This window comes from Cyprinus carpio, unplaced genomic scaffold (assembly GCF_018340385.1).
Source record: "Cyprinus carpio isolate SPL01 unplaced genomic scaffold, ASM1834038v1 S000006728, whole genome shotgun sequence".
Taxonomy (NCBI): domain Eukaryota; kingdom Metazoa; phylum Chordata; class Actinopteri; order Cypriniformes; family Cyprinidae; genus Cyprinus; species Cyprinus carpio.
In genome coordinates this window covers 251,453-279,241 of record NW_024879331.1, presented here as the reverse complement: position 1 = coordinate 279,241, position 27,789 = coordinate 251,453, and the positions used below count along the sequence as shown (strand labels likewise).

Genomic DNA, 27,789 nt, shown 5'->3' with positions numbered 1-27,789 from the left:
CGCCCCCTGCTGTCTGATGCATGAAAGACGCTGGGCAAGTTTCACACAACCCTGAGCGACTCCTCAAAGCAACGTGTGCTGGAATTTGTCTCGGGTGATGTTCTCAACAGCCGGTTTCGTATGGTTATCGCTTGCGACCTAAAAGCTGCCGTTTTGCCCGTGCGGAGGTAAAATGAGCAGCATGGAGATCCAGAATTCGGGAGAGGAGCCCTGCATTCGCCTGGAGCACCTACCGGGCAAGAGCCCGCACCTAGCGGGCAAGGCGTCTCCGCAGGTGACCATCCGCTGGGATGCGCCTCAAGTGACGGCCAACGGGGTCCATGACATTGAGGATCGGATTTTACGAATTACTGGTTATTACGGCTATAAACCTGGTTTCTCCAGCCACAGAAGTAAGTGTTTAAAAACACACGCAATAACAAATGCAATAGTAATGGTGTCGAGATCAAGTCACAGCTGTCTGCACGCTGTGCTGGCCTTGAATGGTGAATCTATATAATGTGAATGTGAAGGAAACACATGCTGTGCGGACTCTCTCTCATTTTGTTTGCAGGGCGCTTTGTTCACAAGTTACGTGCGTAGCCTACTGCATAAACCTTAACACATGAATAAAGTCGGCAGAACTTTTTGTTGAAGTTTTGAATGTAATAGTATAACAGGATAGGGTGAACTGGATAGAAATAGATATAAGAAATAAAAATAAAGAATAGAAAATAAATAAACAAAAAAAATAATCAGATTAAACCTATTCAAAATGTAACAAATAGCGAAATAATAGATGATATAATAATGAAATGCTCCTTTATAGACAGTTTAGATCCATAAGTGAAGTAATTTAGTGTCAACAACTATAAATGTGTTTCCAATTGTCTGCAGACAACTTTGCAGTATTGGCTGAATACATATAATCATACTGCACAGCACACTCATAAATTCATTGATAGTAAGTCAATGTGCATTTACAAGTAAACAAGAAATCGCAAGTAATATATATTGCAAGATATGTTAGACAAAATGCAACGCTTATTTAAATGGCAGTGTGAATGAAGTAGAGTGGTGATTGGATCCTAATTGTAGTTTGTGTGCCATTCCTGAATTTCAGTACCCTCAGTTTATTTTAATGCAATCGAAAGAGTCTTGGCACAGGACAGATTTGAGGTTCTGCTTAATTGTTAGCATGCAGGATTTTAATGTTTTTGTTTTATTATTATTATTGTGGCCAAGTGTAAGTGTAACATATTACATAATGGTCAGTGCATGAGTGGTGGTGTAGCCCTGTGTCTGGTGTGCTGTTATTACACTGGTACAGTATGTAAATACATGAACCATCATGTCTAATGAATGTCGGTGTGTACTGTATGCGTGCATGCATTTGTGTGATGCCTCAAAGTCCCTGAGGATGGTATATGGTTAACCCTTGTGTTGCATTCACCTTTTTGCCACTCAACGTATTACATAAATGCATCACACATGACTGGGGGGGGGTGCCAGATATGCAAATTAATGCAAAAAAAAACAAAAACAATCATATTCAAATGACTTTCCAAATGAAGCTGAAACATTTTTGTTCTTTTTAGGAATGCTTAGTTGAAAGCAATGATTATTGTGCTCAACCAAAAAGGTTTTTGGAAGATTTATTTATTTATTTTTTTATGCGAAGGTGTCACATTGAAATGTTTCCTCAGAAACTATGCCATGCTCACCACTGTTTTAAGACCTGACTCAGCAGTATATGTAGTGAATTAAAGTGTCAGTCATAGACAGGCAAGAAGAACAGTGTGAAAGCACTATTATTTAACAGAACTAGTTGTAATCACCATCCGTCCCAATGAACTCTGTCTGTATGCTTTTTTAAATTATAAACCAGTTAAGTATTGGTTTCGCAAAACTCACTCAATAACATCCATTGCATATTTAATCCTGAGGAAATTGGCAAATTCAAGTCTATTTCTTGCATGACTGATGAATACAACAGTTAAATTTGTTAAAGTCAAAATAAAAGAGTGTTTGCAACCTATTTTACACCTTTAATGGTAAAGGTTTGCTAAGTGAAACATGGTATTATATTAGAAAAAAAGTTAGGCGGGATTAATTGGATTGTAAACCATATCCATTAGACAGACCTACTGTAAATGTGAACCTGAAACACTCAGGGAGGCTTTCTGACTGGGACATGGAGGCTGAAGGTCGAATTCACCCTCAAGAGCATCTCAACCAGTAAGTGTGTGTTGGACCTTTTATAGCAACAAATACTATAATGTTTTTGTATATTTATAATATATATTATAATTACTCCGTAGTTTTTATAAAAAAAAATACAAAAATATTTTTTTAAGTATAAATAAAAATTATACATTTATTTATTAATATATAATTATTTTTGCAGTTAGTTTTAACCCATCCAATTCCTTTTAAGAAATAAAAGCTAAATAAAACTGGCAAATTTGTGTGAGTGACACTCATAGTGTAATTTATGTGCATATTTACATTGCCATCCAAAAGTTTGGAAAGGCCCCAGGCAAAGAGGGGTTTGGACAACATCATCATAAATCCTTGTTATTTTGTGATGACTCTGCATTAATAAGGGACAACACAAAATATGTAACCATTTTATTAAATAAAAAATGAATTCACAACATGGAAAAATAATAGAACCATTGATCAGTTATCTCTAAACTGTGTTCTTCTTGGTCTGTTGTGTACTGACATTAATTGCCATTCAATCAGTAAAACTATAAAGGTGTGTGACCCAATAATCTAGAGAAAAGAAACCATACTCTATATATAATATTACCCCACTGACAGGGTATCCAGCCTCTCATAGTGCTATGGAGCTGCTGCCTCTGTGATTTATCATCTATATTTAACTTTTTTTCTCCTCAATTTTAACTAGACTTTATGATAACATCACTGTTTTCTGCAGAGCTGCTTTTTTGATGAATCCAACACATTCTATAATTGATGAACGTTGCACAGTTATTGAACCAAACTGAATCAACACTTCTCTTTTTAAAGCTGCTTTACTGCAGAATTGAATTCTTTTTGCATCACTGAAAAGCTTTTTATCACTGAAAAGCTGCTTTGAGACTATATTGTATAAAGTAACAAATAAAGGTGACTTGACTTTCACACCATTGGGCCTTTATGAGCACAAATGATGCAAAAGCTCAATGCAAGGAGCCCAAATTATACAAAAAGAGACTCTGTGCTCCTTCTACCTTCAGGTGTAATTGTTGAACATTGTTACTTTGTTAAATAGTGGTTTACATAATAAATGCTCTGTTTTTTGCAAGTTAACATCACCCTGGTTCCCTCAACAAAAAACCCAGTAGGATTTTTTGTTTATTGCACAAAACAAGATCTTAGACCAAAAGTTTAATTCTTACATGTTTTGGTCATCATAATAATCATAAAAGTAAAATGTTAGGGGAGTTTGGTTCATGTCCAAATGTATAATAGGATGCTTGAACAGTGTACTGTGAACTAATGAGTCCCAGCAGCTCCTAACCAACCCATGATGGTACTTCTCTACCAGCTGGATGTAATTGCATCAGATCATACTGGCTGAAATATGTGCTCCAGCTTTACAACATACATCCTACAAAAAACTTAAGCTCTGAAAACTTTTTGCAACTCTTTGCTAATTAGAAGCCATTAAACCTGTCTTGAATAAGACCAAGAAAAAATCATCCAGCATAGCCTTTGCCAGAAACAATCTGTTGGTGTCATCTGTTGTCTTCTGACCTCACATACACAGAGTCAATGTGACCCAATCATCTAAACTCTGAATGCAGCGCACGTATGCCCCCCTCCATCTCTGCCCAGACCACCACGCCTAGAGAGCTTTTTTTAGAAACAGGCCTAATGGGACTCTTCTCATCTACTTAGCCAGAGAGATGCTGTTAACTGTAGGCTCACTTGGGAGCTTTACAGACTTCAGAACAGACAGCTGACGTAAGTAATCGTTCCTGAATCGTTAACCCAAATAAAAAGTAAAGTTCACACTTCCAGACAGCATTATTTTATTATCTTTGAGATACAATTCTCATTTTTATTAACTTTTTTTTTCAATTATATTTTCTTTTTAACTTTAATTTTAGCAATTTTCCTGTGTTTTTGTCATTTTTATTGTCATTTTGTCAATTAAGTCTATATATACAGTAGTTTTTGTAAATTTTTATTTCAGTTATAGTATTAGTTATTTTAGTTATTTAAAAAGTTTTTTTTTCTTTTAATGGTTTTAGTTTTAGCTTTAGTTATCTATAATAATCCTGCTTGAAGTCAAAGTGCCAAATTCTGATTTTCAAAATAGACGCATACACTGATCTAAAAAGGTGCCAGATCCAATTTATTTCCAAAACCAGAACTAAAACTTCCATCTTAACAAACAGATCTGTGTCACATCATAAATGCAGTGTGAATGTAGCCAATGTCACTTAAAAGATACGTCACATTCAGAGGTCATGTAATAGTGTAATTTTCATTGACATGCAGTACCCTCCAAGTTTTTAAACGCCAAGGGCAAATAGGGTTTTGGACTATATTAGCATAAATTCTTAACATTTCTTGATAAATTGCATTAAAACAACATGTAAATACCATTAATGAGCAGCAATAATGATTTACCTTTTTGATGGCATAATATTGACGATATATACGTCTAATACATTACAATGATATAATACTTTTAAACTTTATGTGCACTCCTGTGCTGCCCCCATCTGGTCATTTGACACATATATCTTCATTCATTTATTGATTCATGGTGATATATTCATAATCCCACTTACACAGATTGCTGAATCACACACACACACATTTACGGGGTAAATATTGATTGTGTGGACATTTTGCTGCTACCAAGGTTTGGTTATGGTTAGAATTAGGATTGGTGAATGACTATCTGGCAACAACAAATCATAAGGTTTGAGTTCAGAGAGGAGCTGCAACCCCTTTGCCTGGCCAAAAGGTGTCACTCCTCTCATTTTACAGTGGTTCTAAAGAGTTCTGATATACAGGAAAGCTAACTGTTAGGATTCCAATGTGTGCAGCCCTAAAAGTAACAACTTGGACATGGCCAAATCATGAGAAATAATGAGATACTAAGTATTAATTATGAGATAAAAAGTTTTACACTGTTAAAAAAAAAAAAAAAAAAAAAAATGCTGTTTTTTTTAAGTACATTCAACTTAGCTGTATAAGACATTTCAACTTAAATTACATTAAACTGACTTAAAAACATGAGTTAAATCTTGTAGAGCTTATTTGAAAAAGTTGAAAATTGCTTTAGTTATTTTGTTGAGTTGAAGTAATGTAAAAACATATGTTGTCATGGCTTATCGATCATACCATTTTTACAGAATAATTATGAGATACTGAATCAATCATGAGATAAAAGTCAAAATTCTAATTTGGGATACTAAGTCAAAATTCAGATGTTAAGCATGATTTAAGTCAAAATTATTACATAGGCCTAGTCAAAATTATGTCATAGTTATGACTTTTTACATCTCATGAGTATGACTTAACATCTTAATATCATAATTTGGACTTTTGTCATAATTTCTGACATTTTATCACAATTATGACTTAGTATGTCATAATTTTGACTCGTTGTATCTTTTTATCTCATTATGACTTAGCATCTCATATTTCATTTTGATGTTTTATGTTATAATTATGACTTTCTATGTCACATTTAAGATTCACAAAAGCATGATTTTCTTTCTTATGCCACAGAAATGAGCCTCAGTTGTTGTTAACAGGAAAGACCTGGTGGTGTCCAACTGGCTGTAGCCTGACCTTTAGAATTTATTTTAAAACCGTAACCATGACTCTAAAGTGATAGACACTAGAAAGTTCATATTTATGCGAATCACGCCACTCCTCCGCTCTTGTAAGTCTTTTATGGGGTTTTGACGAATTGGCTATGAAGTGTGTGTAACACTCATAGCGTGTGGGTGCACTATTCCCCTCTCGTCTCGCTCTCATCTTGTAGAATGCAGCTAATAGACGTGCAAAAAGGATGCAGCAGGTCTGTGGACAATGGTGGAGGAACATGGCACTGATCTAAATGACAAAGGTGCTGAATGGGGCGAAGGTGGAACACAAGGGCCAGGCGTTGCTATGGCAGGACGCAAGAGGAGGGGGGCATTGGATGAAACAACAGGCATCTTGAATGGCAGGTGTCCATTTAATAAAAGAGGCTGAAAATAAACCCATTACTCAGTATAGCTCCATATTTGTGCTTTTTTTAATCTTCCGTACAGGAGAAGTAGATTATAGTTTAGTGTCTGCAATATTTTAATAATATATCAGCAATAGAAAAGTTAAGTCATTAAAAAGGATGTGGTTTAATTTTCTTCTTGGCATCACAAAATATATGATGTCTTGACACAAAATCCATCATCAAGTGTGTGTGAATATGTAATATAAAACTGCGGAAATATTAATCTGTCTTTCAATAATTCTGTCTTTCTATGCGCTGCTGGGGTTTATATTTTTCTCTGGGTGTGAAAGATATTGATATACTGTACGTGATTGAATGCAAACTCAATTGACTGGAGAGAAAGAGTAGTAGATGCACTTCCTGTGTGTGTGTAAAGAAACAACTCCAATAAAACATTTATGTTAAATTATATTACAGTGGATCTAAAAACCATTTTGACCTTTATGATAGAAATAATAATGTTTGAATGACATTGAAACTGATAACTAAGTGGCACTGTAAGTTTGTTTTGAATTATAAAATTAACTACACTGTTCAGAATGTCGGGTTTTAAAGTTATACAGTAATTCATACATTTATTTAGCATGGATGCATTAAATTGATCAAAAGTGACAGTAAAGACTTTTAATTGTTACAAATAAAATCTATTATGAATAAAGTCTGATACAAAAAAAAAGTATCATGGTTTCTACAAAAATATGTTTTTAACATAAAAAAAATGCTTTTGCGCACCAAATCAACATATTAGTTGATATGTTATTAGTGTTTGTGTGTGTGTGTGTGTGTATATATATATATATATATATATATATATATATATATATATATAGATATATATATATATATATAATATATATATATAGAGAGAGAGAGAGAGAGGTGCTGGTCATATAATTAGAATATCATCAAAAAGTTTATTTATTTTACTAATTTCATTCAAAAAGTGAAGCTTGTATATTAATATTCATTAATTCACACAGACTGATATATTTCAAATGTTTATTTCTTTTAATTTTGATGATTATAACTGACAACTAAGGAAAATCCCAAATTCAGAATATTGTGAAAAGGTTCAATATTGAAGACACCTGGTGCCACACTCTAATCAGCTAATTAACTCAAAAAACCTGCAAAGGCCTTTAAATGGTCGCTCCGTATAGTTCTGTAGGCTACACACAATCATGGGGAAGACTGCTGACTTGACAGTTGTCCAAAAGACGACCACTGACACCTTGCACAAGGAGGGCAAGACACAAAAAGGTCATTGAAAAAGAGGCTGGCTGTTCACAGAGCTCCTGTGTCCAAGCACATTAATAGAGAGGCGAAGGGAAGGAAAAGATGTGGTGTAGAAAAAAAAGAGTACAAGCAATAGGGATAACCGCACCCTGGAGAGGATTGTGAAACAAAACCCATTCAAAAATGTGGGGGAGATTCACAAAGAGTGGACTGTAGCTGGAGTCAGTGCTTCAAGAACCACTACGCATGGACCTATGCAAGACATGGGTTTCAGCTGTCGCATTCCTTGTGTCAAGCCACTCTTGAACAACAGACAGCGTCAGAAGCGTCTCGCTTCAAAAAGGACTGGACTGCTGCTGAGTGGTCCAAAGTTATGTTCTCTGATGAAAGTAAATCAGGGTCCCAGAGTCTGGAGGAAGAGAGGAGAGGCACACAGTTCACGTTGCTTAAGTCCACAGTCAGTGATGGTTTGGGGTGCCATGTCATCTGCTGGTGTTGGTCCACTGTGTTTTCTGAGGTCCAAGGTCAACGCAGCCATATACCAGGAAGTTTTAGAGCAGTTCATGCTTCCTGCTGCTGACCAACTTTATGGAGATGCAGATTTAATTTTCCAACAGGACTTGGCACCTGCACACAGTGCCAAAGCTTCCAGTACCTGGTTTAAGGACCATGGTATCCCTGATCTTAATTGGCCAGCAAACTCGCCTGACCTTAACCCCATAGAAAATCTATGGGGTATTGTGAAGAGGAAGATATGATATGCCAGACCCAACAATGCAGAAGAGCTAAAGGCCACTATCAGAGCAACCTGGGCTCTCATAACACCTGAGTAGTGCCACAGATTGATCAACAACATGCCACGCCGCATTGCTGCAGTAATTCAGGCAGAAGGAGCCCCAACTAAGTATTGAGTGTTGTACATGCTCATACTTTTCATGTTCATACTTTTCAGTTGGCCAAGATTTCTAAAAATCTTTTCTTTGTATTGGTCTTAAGTAATATTCTAATTTTCTGAGATACTGAATTTGGGATTTTCCTTAGTTGTCAGTTATAATCATCAAAATTAAAAGTAATAAACATTTGAAATATATCAGTCTGTGTGTAATGAATGAATATAATATACAAGTTTCACTTTTTGAATGGAATTAGTGAAATAAATCAACTTTTTTATCTAATCATATGACCAGCACCTGTATATATTATAGTATTTACACATTTAATAATAATAATAATTTAAAAATTGTGTAATGTTTTCAATAATTTGCCAAAATGTAGGAAGCTTTCTGTAACATTAGGATTAGGAATTGAGGATAGAAAATCAAACTTGTTTGTTCGAGGAGAAAATAAATCAAAATCGCTAAGACAAACATAGTGGCATTTACATTTCCTGGCATAGCACAACCAGAGCTGCTGCTAGGTGACACGCTCTGAGCTCATCCTAGAAATCTGACTCTTCTTAAAAACCTGCTACAAATTTGCCAGTATAATGAGTGCTGGCTAAGCAAACAAGCTTCATTTGAGTTCAGGAGTATTTGGTGGACCACAATGCAGTACGTGTTTGTGTGTGTGTTGTGTTAAATCAAGCCAATGTGAATGAATGAGAGGCAGAAGGCTTTATTTTTGTGTGTGTGTATATATGTTGTATATGTATTGTTGTTGAAATGTGAAAAGGGGAAGAAAACAGATGTAGGTGGGTGTTTCGCTAATCGAATGCATGGCTGGGACCACTGGAACAAGCATCACTGAGACATATTAAATGCAAGGCCATGAAAACCAAGCAGGGTCTAATGGACCCTGCTCTGACCAGGCAGGCCTACTAAAGGGGTACTTGATACTCAAACTGGTCTGTGATTTAAAGACCCCCTTTAGTCCGATAAAATCCCAGGACCGCACAGCTCACACAATAAAGTAACTTTTATGAAATAGTTCACCAAAACATAAAAATAAATTCTCACAAGCATGACTTATGACATTTCAAAGGATTTTTAAGGATCACAAAAGGATATACTTTGTTAAATGTTTAAGCTGCTCTTTTCCCTTAAGCAAAGCATATACAGTATGTTGACCACAAAGCCATTCCATAGCTTCTGCGAGGAACAAACTAAAATTTGAATTCTACATAAAGGCTACATAAATGTTCATACCAACACAAATGTTTTGCATGGTTGTTGTTGTTTTCTTATAAATCATAACTGAGATTAAAAGTCAGAATTTTCACATAAAAAGTATAAGATAAAAAGACATAATTATGAATGTTTTGATATTCTACCATTTTGTATGAGATTCAGTTTGATTTTTGCATATGATTTATTTGTTCAGACCAAAGAGTAAAAACTGCAAACACCTGCAGAAAATGTGTCTTGGTTTGAATGGGCCTTTCTGTGAACTTACTATGCTAAATAAAACTATGCTAGTTTAGTATATATATATATATATATATATGTGTGGTGTGTGTGTGTGTGTGTGTGTGTGTGTGTGTGTGTGTATAAATATATATATATATATATATATTGTTAACAAAAACAATTGTTGTATCCCAAATAATGCACTATACACTACGCACTTATAATACTATGTACTCCATACTGTACTGCATGAAGTGTCCAACATACTTTGTTTTTTTCAGTTAAATAAAGTGCATCATCTGGGTATATGAAGTGCACTTTTTGTTGCACTTTTACTTGCACTATTTATACTAAGCATAGAATAGTGCCTAAGTACATAAATTGGGATGCACCTCTAGTTTTAGTCCTGATTAACCCAGATCACTGTTTTTGTTGTATGGAAAAGAGCAGCTCTAACATTCAAAAAAACTCCTCTTTTATTACACCACGGAAAAAAGAAAGACATAGTTGTTATGGTCACTGTATCCTTGCATAATATGTACAGTGTTAACATACTTCAAAAATCTATTTTTGTGTTATGCAGGAAGAAAGACCAAATAGTGCAAGTAAAAGATTACAGAATTTTCATTTTTTCCAAATGTTTTTTGTTAAACATCAACTATTCTAAAAGCAATTCCCACTTAAACAAAAGTACAGTTCCCAGACTCCCACTTCCTGACACTTTGAGAGATTAACAGGTATCATGTGTATCATTATTGTATAATTTCATCCAGGAACAAACTGAATTTTCAGAGACAAGACTTTTTATGAAGTCCCCCAAGGCTCTATACTGGGTTTTATTAACATAACACTACAGAGGCTTAGACAGAAAGACAAGACATCTGCTAAAGCGAGCAGTGAAGGGCCTTCAAGTGGAGCACAAGTGCTGATGAAAGAAGGAAAGTGTTTGATTGGGCAAGGAGAGAGAGGAAGAAAAAAGAAAAAAAGCTACTTTCTTACTCTACTAAATTACTCATCTTTATCATACTGCCTCATCAATCTAACATGACAAAGATGAAACTGACTGAACAAAAATGGCAGATTGGAAAAGCAGAAAGAACGATGAGGAGAAAGAGAAAAAGGGGAGAGGGGCCTATGCAGCATAATTAGCCTGAGCTGCTTGGTTACCTTCCAAAAACAGCAAAGGATACTCTGAGCAGGAGAAGAGGCGGGGACAGAGAGAGAGAGAGAGAAACAGAGGGAGAGAGATATGAAGAGGATGACTGCATTCCACACACACTGAAGCTCAGTCTCCCTAGGAGACGCAGGATAGCAGCATGACAGTGCAACATCTACTCTAGAGCACGACAGTACGATTATATGTGCCACGCTGAGAGTGTGTGTGAGACAGAGAGAAAGAGAAGTAAGTTTGTCACTTAGCAGAAAGAGAGAAGTAACAGCAGGAGAACCGCAAAGTAAAAGATATCAAGAGGAACCAGAAAGAGACTGTGGGAGTGACAGGAGAGATGCTCGTGGGGATGAAGTGGGTTTGTTGGAGGAGTTGAGCCGTGCCGCTCATATACACACGCACACACACACGCTTCCAAAAAGCTCAGGACACCCAAGGAAGGAGGAGAGGATGAAGAAACACTCGGCCCGAGTGGCCCCTCTCAGCTCCTATAGCGCCCAGGTGCTCACCTGCACCATCTCTGAAGGTAAAACGCAATGTTTGTGTGGTTATGATTACGGTTAAATAACAAACATAATTAGTCTAGTATTTATAATTAACTTTTTAATGAAAACGATAGAAGGTTTCTTATTTAGATAGCTAAACTAGTGTGTGTTTGAGCAGAAATGTAAGGAAGATGATGTAAGAAAGTGAAAAATTAGACATATGTAGAATTAAGTTAGTATGGTGTGAAATGTGTTAAGTGTTTGTTTATGTGTGTGTGCAGAGCCGGCCTGACCTAATAAGCGATGTAATCGGTTGCATAGAGGCCTGTGGCTACCAGGGGGCCCATGTCAGTGTTCAGATATTACTCGGTAATAATAGCGTCGATAATAAGCGTGTGTTAATGTTTGAAGGTGATGGCTGCAGAGAAGTGGAAAAAGTGAAAAGAAAGTGAGAAAGATAAGAGTAATTGATAGATTTAGAAAACATATTGTTGAAACGGGTTGAATTGTTGAAACCTAGGACAGATCTTTGTGGCACTTTATATTTTACTGGTGATAATTAAGATGACTCCCCGTTTAAATAAACAAAGTGGTAGCGATTGGACAGGTAGGATCTAAACCATTTTAAAGCCTGCCCTTGAAACTGTATAGTATTGTAATCGATCTATGAGTATGTCATGATCTATGATGTCGAACACAGCACTAAGAACAAGTAAAACTAGCAATGAGATCAAGTCATTTGTAATTTTAACAAGTGCAAATAACATTGCTTTACAGTAAGGTGTCAGTGTAAGAAATGTACGATGGGGGGACCTCTTTTGAAAATGCTAGGGCCGGCCCTGAGTGTGTGTGTCAGTTTCCAGAAATTTGTGTGTGTTTGCAACCAAGCAGAAAAGGACCCCGTAATCTCAGGTCAGCAGTTTATATCACACTTTCAATATTAAATTACATTTTATTTAATGATGCACTGTTTGTTTATTTTAGTACGATGCAGGTTTCATGGTGCTGTTGTGTTTTTCTGAGTCTTTCAGGGGTAGCACTTTACAATTTAACTCTTTTGTTTTACAACATTTAATAATCTTTCTCAATGTTAGTTAATAAAAATACAATTGTTCATTATTCATGTTAGTTCAGTGCATTAAGTAAGAGATAATGTACATCCATGATAAACCCCTTCCGGCTGATACAAGACCCCTCCGCTTCGCACTGGGGTCCTGATCACCCTGTCGGGGTTTATTCTGCGTGCGAGAAACAACCGGCAAATTCAAACTAAAACTGACATTTAAGGGAAACGGTGCAGTCAAAACCACGTTTTACTCAACATTTCACCACAAAAATAATTAAGACAATAAAATAATTAAGACGAAAATGTTTTAAAACCCTAACAGCTTGTTAGTTCTCTTATAATCCATTACAGCGTACAAAACAATCGTAGCAAAATGGCAGCAGCTGGTTTTGTATGAAACGAGAGTGAGTCCGCAATACCAGGATGACATAATTAAACAATTGTACACCATTTTGAATCAAGTTTTAATATTTTATTAGCTAAACAAATGCAAAGCTTCCACCAAGAAAAAGAAAATAGTTCAAGCAAGAGCGCTGACTGCTGTTACCCGGATGAGCCTGTGTTATTAGCTTTTACAGGTTGTTATCCAGGGATAACATACCTCGGAATGTCGCGACTGACCAATCAGAATCAAGTATTCCACAGAGCCGTGTAATAACTAATCTTAACAAATACAACTTTAAATTTTAAAAATGTCTTAGTAAATGTTAAACATAAAATTAACTAAGACTAATAAATGCTGTAGAATTAGTGATCATTGATTTATCATGTTAACTTAAGTAGTTAACTAATGTCAACAAATGAAACATTTTTGTAAAGTGTTACACCTTCATAAATACCTGTATATACAAAGGTAAAAGAAGGAACATTAGCCAGCAATGCTTATTTTGTGCCGCGCTGTGAAAATATGTAGGGGTGGTAAACCAGGGATTTACCATTGATGTGACATTTCTGTGCCTCCACATCTTGGACCTGCGGTTGCCTGGTGTTGTTGGTTTCTGCAGGTTGTTAAGCTATCCAGCCAAGCTATTCGCAGGATATAAAAAGTCTGTCAGTGTGGGTGCACACTGTGGGAGCCCTTTTTCAGTATAAAATATGTCTAAAAAGTTGTCAGGTAGGTTTTTTATTTCCTTTAAGAATGACATCATGTGAGTTGAGTTGTGGTTTAGCTGCAACTGTGTCAAAAACATCTGGAATTGCTCAACATCAGACAGGACAGAGGGGCTCATATCTGAAGTATGTCTTGGAGTAACAACTTCATAACACATAACTCTTGATGTTATAAGGACTGTATTTTTACAATGCAAGGTTGAACCAGACTGCAGAATCTTTGTTTTATAAAATAATTGTATTAAATTGTATAAAATAAATGTGCTTGTTAGCTGTAGTTCATTTCTGATTAAATTCCTATTGATGGTCCCTGTGGCCATGATCATGTTTGTTTAGTGTGAACATTGGCTTTTATTATTAGAACATCAGGTAGCTTTGTGGTTAAGTTATTTAATAAAGTGTTGAGATGAAATGAGATTTATTAAAGCAGGTTTGTGGCTACTCACTGGGCAGTTTATTGGTGTTGCAGGATTTCATTTAGGCTCTTTAAACATCATTGAATTTATATACCTTTTTGTCTGAAAGGTGAAAGGCATATGAAGTATGAATATGAACGATCAATAATGCAAAATGAGGTCAGTGTCTCGTTTACTGTTCCCTGAAGTGTCCTTCAGTTTGTACAGGCCTTTCTCTAATGTTGTAAATTAAAATACTTACATTTTCAAAAGCAAACAAGATAACCACATGGAAACTACCATCATTTTGAATATGTCTATCTTTATAAAGTTAGAATCGAATCAGACATTGGTGCACTGTTGAGCATAAAGAGGTCAATGCCATATGAGAATGTCTATGATAAACAAAAGGTAAAACTCCTTATGTATATTATTCTTTATATAATTTCAATGTGTATTATTAATTATTATTATTATTATTGTGTATGATTAACTCATCCTTTCCAATCATCCTACTACTTGATCCGACTTGGTCCGCTTGATCCTATTCCATCTCATCTCCTTCAAGCCATTTCTCGTGCCATTGTACCTGCACTCACTCACACATCCCTTCACACTGGTGTTTTTCGCTTAACATTTAAACAGGCTCATATCACCCCACTTCTTAAGAAACCCACTCTTAACCCAACTCTTTCAGAGAACTACAGACCAGTTTCCCTTCTACCTTTCATTGCAAAAACACTTGAACAAGTTGTGTTCAACCTAGTCTCTGCCTTTCTCACACATAACAACCTCCTGGACAGCAACCAGTCTGGCTTCAGAAGTGGACATTCGACCGAGACTGCCTTGCTCTCAGTTGTTGAAGCCCTAAGACTGGCAAGAGCGGCTTCAAAATCTTCTATACTTACCTTGCTGGATCTGTCCACTGCTTTTGATATGGTGAACCACCAGATTCTTCTGTCAACCCTATTAGAAAATGGCATCTCAGGAACAGCACCCTAGTGATTTGAGTCTTACCTGTCAGATCCTTCAAGGTAACTTAGAGAGGTGAGGTGTCCAAGTCGCAACATCTAGCTACTGGGGTGCCTCAGGGCTTAGTTCTTGGACCACTTCTTTTCTCTGTCTACATGGCATCACTAGGTTCTTTCATTCAGAAACATAGCTTTTCATATCACTGCTATGCTGATGACACTCAACTCTACCTCTCATTCCATCTTGATGATCCGAAGATAGCTGCTCGCATCTCAGCATGTCTAACAGACATTTCTTGTTAGAAGACGGACCATCACCTTCAACTCAACCTGGCTAAGACAGAACTGCTAGTGGTTTCAACAAACCCATTACTTTATCAAAATTTCACCATCCAGTTAGGCTCATCAACCATAACTTGTTCAAAAACAGCTAGAAACCTTGGAGTTGTGATTGATGATAAGCTGAATTTCTCAGACCAAATTGTTAAAACTGCCCGGTCCTGCAGATTTGCTTTATACAACATTAGGAAGATCAGGCCCTTTCTTTCAGAACATGCAACACAACTCCTTGTTCAAGCTCTTGTTCTATCCAGGCTGGACTATTGCAATGCTCTCGTGGAAGGTCTTCCAGCCACTTCTGTCAAACCTCTACAATTAATCCAAAATGCAGCTGAAAGATTAATCTTTAATGAGCCGAAAAGAACGCACGTCACACCTTTGTTCATCAATTTGCACTGGCTACCAGTAGCTGCTCGCATAAAATTCAATGCATTGATGTTTGAAACCACCACTGGCTCTGCACCCTTTTACCTAAATTCATTACTTCAGAGTTATGTGCCCTCTAGAAGCTTCTGTTCTCCAAGTGAACAACACATTATTGTGCCATCTCAAAAAAAAACAAAATCAATTAAATTAACCTTTTTCATTAACTGTTCAATCTGAGCAGCTGAGTCCTTAGCCATCTTCAAGAAACAACTTAAAACACATCTGTTCCATCTTTATTTGACCCTTTCCTTTCCTTTTATTTGAACTCTAGCACTTTCTATTCTATTTTAATTCTACTTTATCTATTTATCTTCTTTTTTATTTAAAAAAACACTAGCTTTTTTTTCAATTCTGTCTACTTGTTTTTCTTTGTTTGTGTGTGTGTGTGTGTGTGTTAGTGTGTGTATAAATAAATATATTAGGCTAACCGAGACTGGTCACTTACATATTGTTTCTCTTTTGTTAGTTTTGATTGCTTCTATTTTCCTCATTTGTAAGTCGCTTTTAAGTCCTCATTGTCCTCATTTTGTCGCAGGATAAAAGCAACTGCTAAATGACTAAACGTAAATGTATTATTATAAAACTTTTATGTTGAATTTAATGACTCTTAAAATGACAAATATTTTGTTTACATCTTGAATATGTGTGTACGATATTCCTATAGACTGAACATGCATGCATGATGTTACCATTTTCTGTAATTTGCACATTTGCGATAACACTATCATTTTTAAAATCATGAAACCTGAACCTTAAACCTAAACCTATTTATCAAACACACAAAAAAAAAACCACCTTCAAATAAATGAATGGCCAAATCACATCAAAAGTGTTCAGTTTTTAGTTGAAATGCCATGCCTTGTTATAAAAATGTCAAATTATATATTTTAAGAGACGTATATATATTTTATAGTGCTTGAGTCTTTGGGGGTTTTCTCTTTGGTATTATTTCCTATTTTATTTAAGGTTTTTTTTTTATTTTTCTTCTAATTACTGTGATTTGGTGGACAAATGTTTGGCAATAGTACAATTACTAATCAATAAAAGTTTTTTTTCTTTTTAAGAAATAAATTGTTATGCAAAACATTTCTTTTCAATAATTTAATTCTTTTAACAAGTTTTTTTTTTCTTATGATAACAGGACATTTTGCCATATGAAATGTGTATTCAAGTGATTGTATGTATGAGTCACATTTTTTTTTTATTTTTGAACACATTATGCCTTTGACATAATCACATTAACCATAAAACACTCAAAAGTAATTACAACGAAACCCAAGTAACACATTGAATTAAACATGATATTTTGAAATAGAAAGAATAAACTGGTATATTCTTGTACAACATACTCCAGTCTTTGTTATATTTACAGCTTCATAACATAATTTTCATCATAAAGTCTTTCAGTCAGGGTGAGATCCATGGCTTGATAGCAGGATCACAACGACAAAGTGGTTTGTGTGTGTGTGTGTGTGTGTGCGCGCGCGTGCGTGCGTGTGTATGATTGTGTGTATGATTGTGTGTGTGTGTATGATTGTGTGTGTGTGATTGTGTGTGTGTGTGTGCGTGTGTGTGTGTAGACGTGCTTGCTGACCCAGCACACTATGCTAGTGACCATGGACCAGCGCATGTCATCTTTTATTCCTGGCCTGGTGTAAATTGATCAATCTAACTCTACATCATAATACTAGCGCACTTCCCCTCTGTTCAATCTCCCATCACCCCCATCCACCACTTTCATATCTATCTATCTATCTATCTATCTATCTATCTATCTATCTATCTATCTATCTATCTATCTGTCTATCTGTCTGTCTGTCTGTCTGTCTTCAGCATACTGATGTGTAATGTTGTCAGTATAGCTTCTATGAAGGAGGTCATGACTGATGACAGGCAGGATGTATTCTGATTGGCTGATTTTTTGGTGGGTGCCCTCTGGTGTTGGGCTTCTATGTTTATCCCATTATATCTGAATGGTCTCTGTGGTTCTCCATGACCCTGTGGAGCTATTTTTTACACAACCTAGTCAGATCTAAAAAACCATACGGCTTTAGTGCTTCACCTGCAGGTAACTGACTCTTGCAGCTACTGATCGATACATCCGTACGTACCGCAGAGAAACATAAGGGGCAGCTGCACGAGGAAGTGTTGGTCAATTTCTCATGAATAAAACACATCAACAAAGCACATAATTAGCATTTCCTAATCCTGCCTAAAAATAGCCAGTAATACTGTGTTCCAATATTTGACCAAATAAAAGACAGGAACAGAACGTTTTTGTTATACTGCAGGTAAGAGCAAAGTTAAAGTATATTTGCATTTCCTGCTGTGAATAGTGCTTGCAGAGAAACTAAGGAATTGTAATTTAACTGATAAAGGTGGATATAATATAGAATACAGTAACAAATTATATGAACCACTTTTATGACACTTTTATGGTCTTTTGGATTCTTTTTGAAGTTTGACAATCTCAGTCTATCAGTCTTTTAATTGTAATTGCATGTAAAATATAGTGAATAGTGTCAATTCAGTTTCAAACTTAAGCCCAAAATGTACTTTGTTTTTGTACGTGTATGCCAGCCTATGCATACAGTCGAAAGTGCATCCTTTCAAAGTAAAAAGTGAAAGTGACGTGACATACAGCCAAGTATGGTAACCCATACTCGGAATTCATGCTCTGCTTTTAACCCATCCAAAGTGCACACACACAGCAGTGAACACACAACACACAACTGTGAACACACATACCCCCGAGCAGTGGGCAGCCATTTATGCTGCGGCGCCCGGGGAGCAGTTGGGGGTTCGGTGCCTTGCTCAAGGGCACCTCAGTCGTATATTCCATTTGATAGGGTGCACAAACACAGGCGGTCAACACATGCGCTCTAGAAAGCTTCATCTTAGTCCTGAGTCTGCGCTATTTCTCTCCAGAAGTTATGACATTTAAAATATCTTTGTACTCTTTTAAACTAAAGCTGTGTCTTTCATAACTCAAACAATTAAACAATGCAAAAAACAAATTAGTGCAAAAAACGAAACACAATCTACCATGTGCTACCAAGACTACAAAAAACATCAACAAACTCTGTACAAAATCTTGCAAAACTATGCACCACACGAACTAAACACGGAACTTGTGTAAAACCAAAGTAAACTTCGGGCATAAGCAGTCTTCTGGGCCTATCTAAATACACATGAGAGCATGTGCATTCAACAGGAAAGTGCGCAAGACTGTCCCGGGTCTTAAAAATGCCAAAGCGCAGTGCCCTTAACGCACACTATTTATCTGGAAATAAATTCCCACAATAACACAAAAACAATTAGATATTACGTTTAATTTGGTAGTAAAACCCAGTGTGTGTGTGTGTGTGTTTCAAAAGGACATGGGTTCAAATCTGATGGTCCATCATTAGCATACATTTTCATAATAATGCATTTTAAGGTCATGAATTTAGATAACACTATAAAATACAACCAATTAAAAAAAAGCATTTATAACATATCCAATTAAAATAACACGAACAATAAAACATGAATTAGATTGTACGATAACAGTGGTGCATACTACAAAAAAAACACCAGGGATTTTCATATCCAATTTTATTACCTGGGATGTCCTGAGGCAAAGAAAGTATATTGTGTGAAGCTGTAATGGTGCACTACTGATCCTGTGTGTTGCAGGAGAGGATGGCTCAGAATCACATGCAGAGACTCCAGTCAGTGAAACAAGTGGAGATGGCACTGCATATCATACCTGCGTCAACACAGTGCTCAAGGTGCTGGGGGGTTTGCTGGTGGTGCTGTGTGTCTCCTCGTGCTGGGTGGGCATCACACAGGTGGTCCAGCTCACATTGCAAATCCTTTTCCTGTCCCTTTTTCATCACCTGGTTCAGCACCCCAACTGGAACATTCTTTCTTCCCCCCCTAGTACTATTCTGTGGCATGTGGCCACTACCAGAGAAACACCAAGACACCCATTCCATAAATTCAGGTGAAGTCAGCCTGACTGGTGGCTTATGATGTGATTGTGAACGCAGAACTTTTGTGTAGGAAAGTACAATAGCACTTGTAAACTGTAAAAAATGAAAAACATTTAGTCATTTTTTCCACTTTATGCTGACACTTTATACTGAAATTGATCTGTTAGACAAACTGAACATTGCTACTTTTCTCATGAATGTAACAAGGAGATTTGTGTGATTTTCAGTAAAAAATTAATACAATCTTGTTTATTCCACACACAAATATATTGTCTAAATAAAAGCACCTAGCCATAAGGACCACTTTTATAATCACCGTAGTCTTTTGACGCGAGCCCTTTTTTTGAGGAAGGAGCTTTCTCAGTCTCCATTTAAGGCCCCCCAGCATACAATAAGTTCTACCAGTTACCTCAAAGATTGCCCGTTGCAATTCAGGTCACGCACACAAGGGTCCAACTCGAGCTCCAGTGAAAGCGCTTTTAACGAGTTGTGTTTGAATGAGATTATACGAATGCGTATGAATTTGCCACCAATTCATCAAAAACAAAATACAATAATACTTATTAAAACAACACCAATTCAACAAAAAAAAAAAAAAAAATTTGAATGATTGTGTTGAACAATTCTAGGTTCATTTTTGGGTGCAATTCATCAAGTACAAAATGCCATTAGATTGTGTTGAACAATTCTAGGTTCATTTTTGGGTGTCTTTCAGACTAAAGCTTTTGGAATGGACCTAAAGTTTGCTTCATTTGTACTTCTTAAAATTTAAAATTGGCATGTGACAATTGGTTACGAGACACCTGAGAACCAGCGTTTGCCATCACTGACATCAAATCTGGTTTGAACCTTTAACTAGCCCACAGATAACCCCTTACAGAGTTAAAATCTGCAACCTTTTGGTTACCTAACTAAACCTTCAATTTCTAGGCTAAACCATTAGTAGGCTACAGTACTTCATTATCAAGGTAAGCATGCAACAAAAACCTTTATTGTTTCTCATTTCACTGTGTAGGGAATGTAGTCGGTTGTTTGGGGAGGACGGAATGTCTCTGAAGGTGTTTCTGAAGAGAACGGCACCTTTCTCCATCTTGTGGACACTTACTAACTACCTGTACCTGTTAGCATTGAGAAAATTAACTGCTACAGACGTCTCAGCGCTCTACTGCTGCCACAAGGCCTTTGTCTTCCTCTTGTCGTGGATTGTCCTCAAGGATCGCTTCATGGGTGTGCGGGTAGGTAGAACATAACCCTGATTATTACTCAACTAGTTGCAGAATTTCTTGTGCATTTACTTTTAAGCATCCAAACCATTTTAGGTACTTTTTTAAGTTTAAGGTATGGTATAGGATTAAGGGATCTAAAATATGGTTGTGCAGAATAAGGCATTAACATGTGCTTTATAAGTACTAACAAACAGCCAAAATGCATATCTACTCAAACAAGTTATAATTGATTTGTATTTTGTGAATGCACATGCATTGTCTTTGTATACAAGGTACAACAAAACAATGTAAGTATACATGTCAAATTTCATTCATTTTTAATGTTAAAGCTTTGCTGCTGTGATCATTTTAAAATGGCACATTAAAACAATTAAGCAGGACCTACTATTTCAAAATTGCCATTTTGACCACAAAAATCACACACTTTCTTACAAAACCAAAAAAAGAATTCATTTAAACATAATTATAAAATAAATCACATAAATTACCAATAAAAAAAAAAATCAGCTGGTACTTATCACAAAATAAACCCTGTGGGTTATTTAAAACCTTTCTGGGGGCTTGTTCACACTGCCAGGACTAATTTTGTGACAGTGACTGGCTGATATAACAATATCCTTAACATTTACTCACAGGCATTAAGATGAATCAGTCTCCGTGGAAATAGTTACAGTGTGTGAAATGAAATGAGTGCAATGCTGAAATGAGTTACATAAAAAGCACTACCTGTTGATGTATCAAATGATTCATGAAATTGGATTTAAACAGCAGCTTGATGGCTGTATAGAAGAAACAAGTGTTGAATGGAGAGTCAATGAGAATTTATTCTCGTTCAGGTATAAAAAATAAAAAAAAATAAAAGCTTTGCTTTGCCAGTAGCTGTTATTATGCTTACGACAGAAATCTTGACTGTCATTGCACTTGATGTCTCAGATCTGGACTCATAACTTCTTTAGTATATGCTAATTACTCCCAGAAAACTCATTCCCTGATGTGCACTGGTATTTATTGTGGTATGAACTTCAATCATTTTTAAAGGCTTAATTGAATAATAATGTCTTTTGTGATCTTTCCTCTTAGATTGTGGCTGCCATTATGGCTATCACAGGCATTGTGATGATGGCATATGCTGATGGTTTCCATGGAGATTCCTTTATGGGTGTGGCCTTAGCAGTCGGCTCCGCCTCCACTTCTGCTCTCTACAAGGTGAGTGCAGCTGAAAAATAACGATTCCCAGAAGATCCTTGATGACATTAAGACTCCTTTCTTTTTGATATGCTTTATTTGTACCACTCAGGTGCTGTTTAAGATGTTCCTCGGCAGTGCCAATCTGGGCGAGGCTGCTCATTTCTTCTCCACGATGGGCTTTTTCAATCTCATCTTCATCTCCTGCGTTTCCCCTCATCCTGTACTTCACCAGAGTGGAGCACTGGGGTTCCCTCTCCTCTTTGCCCTGGGGTTACCTCTGCGGGGTGGCCGGCCTTTGGCTAGGTAACATGAAATTATGGAAACTGATTCTTCAGCCTTACTTTAAATACATTACTGACCAAATTTAGCAACATTTGCCATCCACACATCTATAATAATCTACAATAATCTAATGAAATATCTGTGATTTTTATGTTTCGGGCACTGGTAAACATAATTAAATATTAGTGATATACACTACTGTTTAATATTATGTCATCAATAATATAACTTTATATATTCATCAAAGCATCCTTAAAAAAAAATTATTACATTTTTTTATACATATATATTAAGCAGCACGATTGTTTTCAAGAATGATAATAATAATAATAATAAATATTTCTTGAGCGGCAAATCAGCATATTAGAATGATTTCTGAAGGATCATGTGACTAAAGACTAGAGTAATAGCTTTACATGATCTTTGCCATCACAGGACTAAATTACATTTTAAAATAAATGTAAAAATACAATAGTTATTTTAAATAACTAATGTAAGAATACATCACAATATTATTATTGTACTGTATTTTTTATCAAATAAATGCAACTTTCAGGAGCACAGGAGACTTTTTTCATAAACTTCTAAGAAGAAAATCTTTTTTTGAAAAAATAGTCTATATGTTAGTTGTTTTTAAAAACTGTAGAGAAAAATGTTTTTGGCAAAGTAATGTTGCACCATCTACAGTACTAAATTGACAATGAAGGGGGGGGGGGTAATAAATAAATAATTAAAGCCTTCAGTTTGTACACAAGTACTGGAGTTAAATCCTGCTGACAGTTTACCACTTGATCACTGCTGGTTCAGATGTGAGTTAGTGTTGTAGTGGATACAAATACAACCCTTAAGTACACTTCCAAGAGTGCTTTAAATGCTTAGTAAGTGAGAGAAATCAGGTTAGAATCATCAGTTTACACCTCGAAGTAGCATTTCTTAGATATACAATATGTGCTGCATCAGTCTATATAGAGGATAGTAGTAACAGAACCATTTATATTTACTGTATATTTAAACTGAAGTGGAGCTGTGTATCTCTAGGGCGTTTTAAGGATAATTTGATATCCATTAACTATTGTCACTCGTCCAAATCATGTCAAGTTCTCTGTGTATTTAGCCACTTAGAGAGGACTGAATGAAAAAAGATGCTATATGGCCAAACCATATAAAGTTCCTGGGGTTTTTTTGTTTGTTTGTTTGTTTTACTTCGCTTTCTCTCCCTCTCTCTCTCATAGTCTTTAACATCCTGGTCAATGTAGGAGTGGTACTCACGTATCCTATTCTCATATCCATTGGGACGTTACTCAGTGTCCCAGGCAATGCAGGTGTGTGAGTCTGTCTGTCCTGTCTGTCTGTCTGTATGTCTGTATGTTCTGTCTATCTATGTCTGTCTGTCTGTTCTGTCTGTCTCTCTCGTCTATCTAACATAATTCTTGGTGTTTTTGTTGTCATTGTCATCATAATATTTATAATTATTGATGATTCTCATTAGATTATTATTAGTGTAAATACAGTATATTTTTTACATATTGCAATAAAATAATTTCTGTAATAAAGATTTTATTACAATTATAATTAATAGTATTTACCATTTCATTTTTCCTGCATTATGGTAATGAGGATTTGTGTGCAAAATGTGCTTAACTGACATTAAAACAATGTCACAAGGCAAGTATAAATAAATATAGGCATAATTTTCTTTATGCAAAATCAACTGGTAACACTTTATATACAGGGACCAATTCCCACTATTAACTTGTTGCTTATTAGCATGCCTGTTATTAACATATTGGCTGTTTATTTATTATTTATAAAGCACATTTATTCTGCATAACCATAATCTACATCCCTAATCAATACCTAAACTTAACAACTACCTTACTAGCTATTAGAAGTTTATTGAGGCAAAAGTCATAGTTAATGGTTTGTTAATAGCGAGAACCAACAGTGGTGGCGTTTTAAGAAAAACTTTGCCATACGCAAACGTCGCTTCTGGTGACCAAGCAATTTATTATCAGTTTTCTTGAGGATTTAGGGGTGAAATAACAATGACAAAGGGGTGGTGAGGTTGCCAAGGTGACAGTAAATGCCTTAAGAGGGTGTTTGTCTTTAAAAACAAGTCCTTGTCTTTCGAGGTCAGTTTATTAAAGTATGTGTGGCTTTTATTCAGAAAAACAAATATGATTCACTTGGAACAAACTTTAGATTTTAAATTTGTGATTTATGCTACATTACTAATGTTTGTCTGTGTACTGCATTTTAATGGAGTGTGAATGTAAATTTATAGTTAACTGTTATTATTATTAACCATTTTAGAAATTCTTAGCCAGTCAAGGGGGGACCAATGCTATTAACTTGATAAGACTTTTGTCTTTATGAGAACCAATGTTAATACTAAAAAAGTTTATATTTATTTTGAAGTCAACAAACAGCCACAGGGTTACAATTACTATTCATATAAAGAGTCCTCCCCCTAAAATATCAGCAACTAATGCTGAACGTTTCCTTAGTAACGGTAATGAATTTAATTTCACTGGAGTTAATTGGTTGCGTGGCAGAGAGGACTTTGCTAGAGTCAGTAATTCTCTTGTGCTCTTGGTGATTTAGACAGTCTGGGCACAAGGCCACATTTAAATGACAGAAACTCACTCTTGTGTATAGTTAAGAAATTAATAGGAGTGGCTAACAAAACACTGTACAGTCAGAAGAAGAAAACCTGCAACCGTTAATTACATTAAATAATCAGTAAAACTACTGTACAGTTTTTACCCAAGCCTGGTTAATAAATCATTTATGCCGAATTAACTGAATGGTTTGCATTGAATTCTGTTATTTTTCTAAGCAATCAGCCTGAAAGATGATAATATGGGTACAAACATCTGAGACATATTGTCTCTATGGACCAGAATATTGGTGGGCCATGTTCAAATGAACCAGCAAGCACCATCTTGCAATTCCCTAGTAACCACCCAAAACACCGTAGCAACCACAGAGCAACATATAAAAACCACTCGGAATACCTTGATGTTTTAGACTAATGTGAAAACACCTGTGTAGGTGAGCATGTTTTTAATTTCTTAAGTAAAATTATTTAGATTTTTTTTAAAGTGATCCTGATATCACAACAAAGAAAAAAAAGCTTAATTAAATGTAATAAAATATTTAAATAATATTTACATTCAAGGTACCATTATACTTTTTTTTAATATTTAGATTTTTTTTTTAATTTTCTTGTTTTATTTATTTTTTTTATTTTAGTAAAATTTATAGTAATTCCATTGTGTATTTTTTCTTTTTTTTTCTTTTTTTGTTGGTTTTTAAATGTCTTTATGGTTTTTATTTATTTTTATTTCATGTTTAGTTTTAATTATTTTAGTACATCACATTAAACTAAAGAAACTAGCTTAAAATAATTTATATATATACATATATATACTTAGCTGAGTAGTAACAGATTAAGTCATCTGGATTGCAAAATTAGATTCCAAAAATTAAGTACTTGTAATTAGACATTATAAAAATAAAATTTATAGTTTATAAAATAGTATGTAATTTAGTTAACATTAATTTTATTTCAAGAAACGTTTTTTTTTTTTTTTTTTTTTTTTTTGGTTAACTATAATAATCCTGACAGGAAACCTTATTGATAGTTTGCCATAATTTTATAAGTATTTCTTTAAAAAAAAAAATTTTTAATGGCTTTACTGCTTATTAATATTTTTGGAAAAAACTTTAGTCCACCAAATCAAATGCAGTGCAACCAATATGCAGAAACATGTAGGGAAAAAAGCATAAAACAGGAAATGATATCATAAAGAGGACCCCTGCAGACCCTGATGACTGATTGTCATCAAGGTCAATAAGTTTCGAAAAATATTTGAAATCTACTGTAATGAAACACGATTTGTTGATGCACTATGAAAACTTAAAGAACTGATATTTATTAATTATTACATTTAAAAAATAATAATAATTAAAATGTTTTAAAAGTGTTATTGAAAAAATATAGTGAGAAAAAATCTATTTACTCTATAGTATTTTTCTGAAAAATACTATTAAAGTTTTTCAAAACCATGTGAAAGAACTTTGCATATGTATTTTAAACTAAATTTTTTAAAAGATCTGTTTCTTTCTCTATCTTCTTATTTCTTTGCGGTGAGCAGCCATTGACGTGCTGAAGCATGAGGTCATCTTCAGCGTGGTGCGTCTGGCTGCCACCTGCATCATCTGCCTGGGCTTCCTGCTGCTGCTGCTCCCTGAGGAGTGGATAACGGTCACCCTGCGCTTCCTCACCACCCTGGCCGACAAGAAGACGGAGGAGCACGGCGAGGAGCTCACAGAATCCAGCGTCCACACACGCAGCCGGAGTAGAGCCAACGGAGCCGTATCCATCCCCATGGCATGACCTTTGACCTGTGAATGAATAGCCAGCGATCAACACTGATCCACCCTGTGGCAGCCTATGTATAAAAAAAAAAAAAGGGGGCAATTTGATTCTATTTGTATTTTAGAAAGACAAAAGAGAATAAGCAAAGTGAAGAGAAAGGATAGTATTTTCTTTAATAAGAACCATAACATCAACAAATCAGAAGAAATGTCACAGAACATCTAGTCTTGCTCTTTAATAGAGATCACAGCAGAGGCTTGAGTGTTCTGACGAGAGCGTCCCAATAAAACAGGGATATTTACAGACAGTATTTTTCTTATTTTACAGAAGGGATCTAGCATTCTCTTCCCTGCCATTTCTATGGGAAGATATACGCATCCATTCCATAGAAATGGACTTTCGTCTCCCTCTGCACGCCAACCCCGCACCCCTGAACCCCTCTGCTAGCCCCTTCCCATGGAATGTATTCTGTGAATATAGACTCTGTCAGGGCCAGTTTGGCTCACTACATGAATGCATACAGAGATCGGATATATATGTATATGAAATATGAGGATTATTTGCATTGTACGTAGTGTGTAATAAATGTAGGAGAAATATATTATGCTTTAATGAATAAGCCTTTCTTTTCTTTTTATAATAAAAGACAAAAATAAAGATCTGCATTGAAAAGCACTTCTCACTTAATTATTCAACACATGAAATATAGTGTAACAGTCACATTCCAGAAGAATAAAATATATATATATAGATAACTATATATATATATATATAATATATATCGATATATATATATATATATATCAGATACGTCATTATTTAAGAGAGGACCTAACGTGAGCTTTGAGATTCGTAGGTGATCTTATATATTTTTAAAGAAGCCGCAATGTTTTTCATATTCCAGATTCTTGGTGAAGAACCACATACCCATAATCCTAAAGATATCCACCAATAATGGAGAC

At 35.5% G+C, this 27,789-nt stretch overlaps 1 pseudogene; it reads left to right on the top strand.

The window, feature by feature from the left end:
• The first annotated feature begins 15 nt into the window (after positions 1 to 15).
• LOC109107657 lies at positions 16 to 27,517 on the top strand (annotated as a pseudogene).
• Positions 27,518 to 27,789: the final 272 nt, after the last annotated feature.